The sequence below is a fragment of the Nicotiana attenuata genome, unplaced genomic scaffold (genome assembly GCF_001879085.1).
Source record: "Nicotiana attenuata strain UT unplaced genomic scaffold, NIATTr2, whole genome shotgun sequence".
Taxonomy (NCBI): Eukaryota; Viridiplantae; Streptophyta; class Magnoliopsida; order Solanales; family Solanaceae; genus Nicotiana; species Nicotiana attenuata.
Window position 1 is genome coordinate 310,784 of NW_017671046.1, and position 9,497 is coordinate 320,280.

The window sequence follows — 9,497 nt, forward strand, 5'->3', positions numbered from 1 at the left end:
GTAAGAGAAATATGATAAAGATGTTCCACTAATGATGCAATGTGTTAAGGTGATAGTTTATGCCTCTAGGCAACTCAAGAATCATGGAAAAAAAAACAAACTATGCAGCACATGATTTAGAACTTGCAGCAGTGGTATTTGCATTAAAGATTTGGCACCATTGTTGGTATAGGGTCCATGTGGATATAGTCACAGACCATAAGAGCCTTCAATATACTTTCAAATAGAAAGAATTTAATTTGAGGAAGGGAAGATAGTTGGAGTTACTCAAAGGTTACGATATCGATATTTTATATCACCTAGGAAAAAGCCAATGTTGTGGCGGACTTTGTGGCAAAATGTCTGAACTGTCAGCAAGTGAAGGCCGAATATCAAAGGCCTAGAGGATTGTTACAAAGAATAGAAATTTCAATGTGGAAATGGGAAATGATCAATATGGATTTTGTTGTAGGATTACCGCGCACTACGTGCAACTTCGACTCCATTTGGGTAATCGTGGATCGACTCACGAAATTAGCGCACTTCGTGCCAGTCAAATCTACTGACACAGCGGAATAATAGTCAAGTTGCATGGCACTCCAGTCTTAATCATTTCAGATCGAATGTCTCAATTCATAGCAAACGTTAGGAAGCAATTTCAGCAAAGTTTGGGTACTCAAGTAAATCTTAGTACAACCTTTTATCCACAAACTGTTGGGTAGGCATAGCGGACCATTCAGACGCTTGAGAATATTTTGAGTGCTTGTGTTCTTGATTTCAAAGGTAGCTTGAATGATCATTTGTCACTCATAGAGTTTGATTATAACAACAGCTTTCATGCAAGTATACAGATGGCACCATTTGAAGCGTTGTATGGTAGGAGAAGTAGATCTCCCATGGGTGGTTTGAGCTTGGAAAAGCTGAATTGATAGGGCCGGACCTCGTGCATCAGGTTATGGAGAAAGTCAAGATTTTTAAAGAGAGGTTGAAAACTGCTCAGAGTCGTCAAAAGTCGTATTCGGACGTTCGTCGCAGAGACTTGGATTTCAAAGAAGATGATTGGGTATTCTTGAAAGTATCTCCCATGAAGGGAGTCATGCGATTTGGGAAGAAAGGGAAATTGAGCCCAAGGTGTGCCGGGCCATATCGGATCGCTCAAAGGATAGGACAGGTGGCTTATAGGTTGGAATTGCCCCTTGAGATGTCATTAGTGCACCCGGTGTTCCATGCGTCTATGTTAAAGAAAGTGGTTGGGGATCCATCCACCATCGTTCCAATTGAGACTATCGAGGTCAATGAAGAGTTATCGTATGAAGAAATTTTGGTTGCTATTCTTGATAGGCAAGTCCGTAAATTGAGAAACAAGGAAGTCGCTTCAGTTAAAGTATTATGGCGAAGTCAACGGGTCGAGGAAGCCACGTGGGAAGCGGAAAATGAAATGAAAGAAAAATATCCCCATCTGTTTGAACAAGTCTAGTAGTGATCGTGTGAACGGTTGTCTTTAAGCAATTTGAGGTAGTGTTCAGAATTGTGCAAAGACACCCCATTTTTTTTTTCTCTCCAAATTGCCTTATTGTTGTAACTTCCCTATGTGTGCCAAATTGCAAATGTTGTTACTATGTGGTTAATGTGCAACCCTTGAAGTAAATGAAAATTTTGAGAAACTTATGTGGTAGGTAAATGATTAATGATTGTGTAGATTGGTAATGATTAATTAAAGCATTTTTGGCATGTTAAAGTGATTGAATTGTATGAGGCTCATTGAAGTGACCCAGTTGTGTGCAAGTAAATGACATTGGTTGAACCATGTGCAATTTGTGGTGTAAAGAGAATGAGCTACCTGTAAGTTGTTTAAAGTGTATGAATATGTACAAGTTGTTGAGGTAATGAATTGTATACCAGTTGTAGGGATAACAGAAACTGTGTAATGGTACTTGGAAATATATTTCGGGGGCTCTCTGACAGGTAGATAGGCCTAATTACAAAGGAAACTCTGGCGAAATTTCTGAAAAATTTGGGAGTTAGTCAAAATTTAGGGACTTGAGGTAGGATAGAAAAGAAATATGTTATGTTGGGTGTTTGGGTCAGGCTCTACCTCTCATTCGAGGACGAATGATCCTAAGTAGGGGAGGTGCCAGATAGACTAATTGTAATATTTTATGTGCTTTAAATATGATGCAAATGAATTGGATGTGGTGAATAAGTGTATGAGTCATGTAATAAGTGATGTGAGAACCAAAGGGAAGCCTAAGTCTAAGCCAAGTTGGAAAATTTCATAATAGGCTAAGATTTCAAATGAATACGCACAAAACCTCACTTTGGACAAGCATATCTACGTGTATATAAAGAGTTATGGGATGAATAACCTATCAAATTAAAGCCCCTTGAGTCTAGTTTCCAACGCACTAAACCGTTCGTCATTTGGAGGTGTATACAGAAAGTTACGACCATTTTACTGGGCAGGTGTCGAAGATTAGGAAGTATTCTGCCTCCTTAGCGCGGCCTTTGCGCGGGCGCGCTAGTAGCAGACCTCTAAATACACCTAAGGAAGGGAAATGAGAGGATTTAAGTCATTTCTCAAGCCTAGGGCATCCTCTCCATCCCCAATCCGACCAAGGTATCCAATCACACACCTAAGGTGAGTTTTTAAGTGTGTTTTCATGGTGATTTCACCTCTCAATCACTAGTTAAAACAGGATTTTGATTGGATTTCATAGGATTTCTTCAAAATCTCAAGAACATCCCAAAAGTTGTCTTTCAAGATTCGGCCTACAAGAGTTAATCTTTTACCCTTAGACTTACATATATGGATATATTATGGGAATATGAGTATGAATTAAGTGTTGGAACTCTTGGTGTAGTGATGGGAAGCCATAAGTTCCCAATATAAATACATAATTATTGTAGAGATTGAAAGGGTGATTATTTGATATAAATTGTTGGTTGGGTATGAATGGGTGATCATACATATGTTGTTGGAAGTTATAAATTGGTTAGGAATGGTGGTGGAATAAATTGTTAGTTAATGGTGATAGATGGATGAACTAATACTATGGTTATGAGATGAAAAGATTTATACCTACAAGGTGTTTGATAATATGCCTAAATGGCATAAGTTATGGAATTTGTTACTAATATTGGCCCCATTGAATGTATTGTAGATTGAAGTTGCTTAAGTGTATTGGATCATTGTAGTATCATTAAGGGGCGAAATTGAGGTATGTATGGCTAACTTTAACCTTTGTAATGTCACCCTGTTTGGTGTACTAGTAATTGGTATGCGTTTCTTATGTGGACTATTTGTGAATTTTGTTTGCTTCACGGGTGTTAGGGCAAGATGGCCTATTTCATGAATTCTTGTGACTAAATTGCCTTGATCATTGTTGGTTAACGTTCCGATATGACTGTGTGAATAAATGGCAACAAACCAAGTGTGTGTGTGAATGTGTTTACGTGGTAAGGGCTGTGAAATAAATGATGGAAAGAAGTCGTGATTGATGCAATTGAAACAACTGTGGTAACATCATGTGTGTCTTGTCGTGGGCAATTATCGTTGTGACTTAAATTGTCATTGTTGCTGTGAAATGATATTCAGGATGGCCTGAAGCCATGTGAATGAACTGTGAACTATTGTTGTTGTGTTAAATGTGAATGTCCGGTGGGATCGGGTTGCGCGCCGCAACACGAAGTTATAAGGTGTGGGTTGTGGTGATAAGGGTGGCCGAGGTAATAAGGGTGGCCGAGGTAATAAGGGTGGAAAAGTGATCATATTCACTATTGAAATGAAAATGTATGAAACACTTGAGTATGAAATGATGTTGAAAGGGAAAAATGAGAGATTGTGAAACTTGTTGGCTTTGGTTGTTCCTTTCATGTGCATTTGATTACTGATTCTATTACTCTTTGTTGTCTGTGTATTGATTGATTTTACTTGGGGTAAAGTTTGTTCATACATACCAGTACAATTCAAATGTACTGACGTCCCTTTTGCTGGGGGCGCTACATTCTTATTATGATTGTAGGTGGTTTTATAGCAGGCACTCTAGTCCACCGACAGTAGCACCTCCTCCATCTTTCCGTCAGCTGTATTGGTAAGCCCCTTTCCTCTCGGGGCCCTGCGTGGCTCATGCCGCTTTTCTTCCCGAAGTTTTATTTTGGTATTTGTGTAAGGTATAGTCGGAGCCTTGTTACCGGCAAGTATTGTAAAACTCTTTTGTATCCCTAGAGGCTCCGTAGACAGGAAATGTGGGTTATGTACTTATGTATTTTGTGTTTGGGCAGTATAACGTAAGTAAGCATGTATGTTATGTATATTTCGTAAGAATGTGTTTACTCATAAACAACTATTTCACTTGAATAATGGGTATTGAAATCACGGGGTAACACGTGGGGTAGGAAAGGCACCCAGGTTCGCTTGACTGGGGCTACCCGGTCGAGCGTCGATCGCGCCCCTCGGTTTTGGGGCGTGACACTTTGCCAGGTTCGTACCCACTCCAATTCAGTATACTCACGATTTTGTTATCCCACCATTTGTCTTTGTCGACAGCATTGACCCGCTTGATGTGGTGGTAAGTTTCTCCACCCAGCTTCCTTCTTCCCCCGATCGCCGGAATGGTCTGGCGACTGTATATAGGGTTGCTACCGTCGCCGTGAATGATCACTTCCTGGTGATTCCATTCGAATTTTACTGCCTGATGCAGCGTTGATGCTACGGCCCCAGCAGCATGAATCCATGGTCGCCCTAGTAGCAAGTTGTAAGACGCTGGTACATCTATCACCTGGAAATCGACCTCAAACTAGGTTGGTCCCATCTGTAAGCATAGAATAATCTCACCAATGGTGACCTCTGAGAACCATCGAAGTCTTTCATATTGATTGCTCCATCCTTTATCTCATGCAGCCCTTTACCCAACTTCTTGAGTGTTACCAGCAGACAAATGTTGAGACTGGAACCTCCATCGATCAGAATTCTGGTGATGAAATAATCTTAGAATTGCACGGTGAAATGCAGTGCTTTGTTGTGAACTAGCCTTTTAGGTGGCAGCTCGTCCTCATAAAAAGTGATCTTATGGCTTTCCAGCACTTGTCCTACCATATTAGCCATTTCCCCACCAGTGATGTTACTTGGTACGTATGCTTCACTCAGCACCTTTAATAGAGCATTCTTGTGTGTCTTGGAATGTTGCAGCAAAGAGAGGGTGGATATTTGTGCTGGCGTCTTGTTTAACTGGTCGATGACCGAATATTCCTTGGCTTGTATTTTCCTCCAAAGATTGCCCGGACCTGTCTCAATGAGGGGTGGCCGATTGGAGGCCTGCTTGCTTGATTCAGCCAGATGTTCACGGTATAGACTCTACCAGTTCTTGTCATACCCTCTGCCGCGACAGTTTCTTCAATCCTGACCTTGCCTTTCCTTCTTGCCTCGGCTGTATAGTCCCAGGGTACAACATTTGTATAGAATGATGGAGTGGTAGACATCGCCACTAGGATCAGCGCAGCTATTCTCACTTCGAATGGAACATGTGCCTTGGGTGGCAAGACTGCAACCTCAAATGGTGCGGGTGCATTCGCCTGAGATGCAAATTCAACCTCAATTTGTACTGGTGTCTTTGCGGGTGGCGCTGCTTCAAACTTAAGAGGTATAGACATATTCACCTCAGTGTCTTCAGACGGTTGGATCTGGACAATGATTGGATTGAGAGTAATTGCTGGTTTCTTTGGGTCATCACTTTGTGCGATCAACCCGATGGATCCCTCGGGGTCCTAGTCATCTTCTACTTCAATCATGTGGATACCTCCACCCTTATGGTCTGGAAGAGGATTGTTGTTGACGTTTGGAACGGGATCCTTTGCCACAATGATCTTGTTGTCAATCAAAGACTGTATTTTGTCTTTCAAGGAGCGGCATTCATCGATGGTGTGCCCTTTCATGCCGGAGTGGTATGCACAGGACTTGTTTGGGTTAAGCCACTGAGAAGGATTCTCAGGGGTTGTAGCAGGGACGGGGGTGACATAACCAGCAGCTTTGAGCCTCTCATACAGCTGATCGATGGGTTCAGCGATGCTTGTATATTGTTTTGGAGGTCTCCGATCAAAATTAGGTCGGGGTCTAGGGAAGTTTTTGCGTGCAGGGGGTGATTGATAATGGGATGGTTGAGCATTGTAAGTTTGGTAGACATAAGCGGGTTGTGAGTATCTGGGTGAGGTAGGTTGGTATGTAGGAGGTGGAGATGACTGATAAGTTGGTGGTGGAGCTTGGTATGAGGGTGCTTGGTAATTTGGGGTTGGCTGGAATGTGAGTGGAGGTGTTAGGTAAGCTTGGTATTTGAGGGGAGACTTTTGAGGGGAGACTTGGTCTTTTGTGCAACCATCATGGTCCCTACGTTCCTTTTCTTGGACACACCACCGGACTGTAAAGCCTTATTTGTAGCTTGCAAGGACTCGAAGTTTGTAACCACACCGCTTTTAATACCTTCTTCAATTCTTTCACCCAATTTGATAATGTCGGAGAACTTGTGGTTCTCAATCATCATCAGCCGTTCATAGTACTGAAGGTCCTGAGCCCGGACAAAGAACTTGTTCATTTGCATTTCTTCTTAGGCGGGTCTGACCTTAGCAGCTTCGGACCTCCAGCGAGTAGCATACTCGCAAAATGTCTCCGTGGGCTTTTTTCAAATTCTGGATTTAGAACACATCTGGTGCGTTCTCTGTATTAAACCTGAATCTGTCCATAAAGTCAGATGCCATGCCTACCCAGCTTGACCACTTCTTGGGATCTTGGATGATGTACCAAGATAATGCATCTCCCTTCAAACTCCTCATGAACAGCTTCATGCGGATCCTTTCATCCTTCCCTACTTCAACCAGCTTGTCGAATATGTCCTCAGATGGACCCTTGGATCACCCGTACCATCAAACATTTCGAACTTAGGAGGTTTGTACCCCTCAGGTAGTTTGACATCAGGCTGTATGCAGAGATCCTCATAGTTCAGCCCCTCGAGTCCTTTGCTTCCCTCAACGCCCTGAATCCGGCTGGTTAGTTTCTTAAGTTCCTCGGCCAAGTTCCTGATAAGCAGATCCTTTTCATCAAACTCAGGTGTGCATGATATAGGTTGGGTGGAGTGTGGCATGGTCTCCACGTAGATAGGATTGTTGTGGTGGCCTGGTGTACGGGTGTGGAAATGGTCGTTTACAGAGTTCTGAGGTTCTAGGATGAGTAGTGAAGTGTTGTTTGGGGTATGGCAGGTGTTACATTGGTTCTTTGGTGGAGCAGCGGGATGATTCTGTTGTTTTGGGATATTTTGAGGAGGTGTAGGGTTTTGAGTGTTGGGGAAGTTGATATCTGGGGCGCTGAGGGAAAATGATAGGTTTGCCAGATTCCGGACCTGATCGAGTTCTTCCTGGAATTTCAACAGTTTCTATTCAAGTTGTGACACATTCTCATTAGGAACCTGAATACCATGGCCATCAGTGGCCTCGACCCGTTCAGATGTGTTTTCCTTCCTGACGTTGTTCAAATCTTCCATCTTGCCTTTGTTCTTGCTTTTAACAGGACTAAGAGGAGGAGTGGGTGGAGGGCCCCTGGATCTTGTGAGATAAGATGATGATGCCAGAGTGCACGAACTAACCTTTGGGGAGGGGAAATAATAAAAAACGGAAATAAAACAAAAAGGTAATCAAGTTAGTGAGGATTATAGAAAGTATTGCAATATTTAAACACATAGTGCGGGAATGTAAAGCGTGTCCTAATTTGGGGAACCTCTTTTATGCCCGAGGTAGGCCTAGCGACAAATAAACTTGGAGAACTTTTAATACTAAATGCCTCATTTTATTGATAAAAATAGGTGAATCCCAAAACAACACTAAATAAGCAAGAAATAAAAGTCACTAATGGCCATTGGCCTTATTAAATCTTAAGAAAAAGCAAAAACAAAATCTAGCCTATTTGGTCCCAGAAGGACCTTCCTCAGGTTGAATGTTCTCGTTGATCAGATCTTCCAGCTCGCGTAGGCTCGTTAGTAAGAACGCCTTCACCAGATGTCCTTCTTCGTTTCCCTCAGCGTTCTGGCAGTCGTTGACTCTTTTCCTCGCTTTTCCTTCCAATTCTAACAGGCTATATGCCAGATAATCTAGCTTTTTGCCAGCCTTCCCTTTCTTTCCATTCATTGATTTGGTCATTCGATGGAAGATTCCTCCACCAGTCGAGCAAAAATGTGGGTATGTTAACCATTCCGAAGATGGGGATCTCGTGCCTCATATTTCTGCAAGGCAAACAAGGTTAGACCCTCACCCCCACCAAACTCGACTATTTAACATCAACAATTAGAATGAAGTATTTAGTTCTCCAAATAAATACACAGAACATGATGATGCTCGTTTGGGTTTAGGGAAACCCAGTGGACTTTTGGACAAGGCTATCTTAAAGGATCATTATGTGGACAACATAACTGACCCGGCTAGGTTTGACCATGATGCATGCACAATTTAAACAGAGTAAGGTTTCTATGGGGTTTTAGATTGGTACCCTTGAGTGGACAACCCAAGGGGGAAGGCACGGAACTATCAACTGCACCGATGATCGACTAGTTTTACCGCAAATAAGCCTTTCCGAATTAAGGGGGTAATGATATAGGAAGAGCGCAACCACTCGTCAAGCGTTGCTATAGTATTTGTTTGGAACGAGTGGAGTATGATGTTGAGTATGATTATGCAAAAACTAAAAGCATGTTGACATGTATTTGCACATTAAGAAAGCGATAAATACAGCGGTTTCATAATTTAAAGCAGCAGTTAAAGGAAAGAAACAAGGAAAATATGTCAGTTGCTCTTGGAGAAGAAATTAAATGCTTAAAGGAATTAAACAAATAATTGCACAAATTTACAAAAAAAAAATGGTCTGAAATGGTAAAAGCCTAACGATCCCCAGCAGAGTCGCCATGCTGTTGCGCCCCCTTTTTCTTGCGAAATCGGCTTCATGATGTTTTGCGACAACTCTTTCCTTTTGGGAAAGAGGGTTGCATTTTGGAGAGTCTCCACCTAACGATTTTAAGGTACGTTAGGGCACCCATAGGGTTCATTTCTAACTATGTTTGATAACAGAAGACAGGTTAAGGGCTTGAAATTATCCTAAGGGGAAGGTGTTAGGCACCTCTCAGGATCCAACCATGTGGTTCCCGGCCAGACAGTTTTATGACTTTGTACAATTAGCAAATAAGCAAGTATGGCTCAAATAGTAAGGGATTTAAGTTTGAATGCACAAATGCTTGAAAGACAGCGAGATTTTGAAAAGAATTACAATCTAAGCATGTTCGTAAATGTAAAGAGGGGTGTCCTAGGTTTGTTTATAATATGGATCACATCAGTACAATGCCCAGTAATCACTCTAGACAAGGGGCTACGCGTGGCATTAGCGCACCGGTCATCATATCCATATCTCCCCTTTCCCGTCCCGTGAAGGTAATTAAAGCGAAGGTTGGTCTCGACCCCTATCGCATGTTGTTACCCGTCCCTTCCTATTA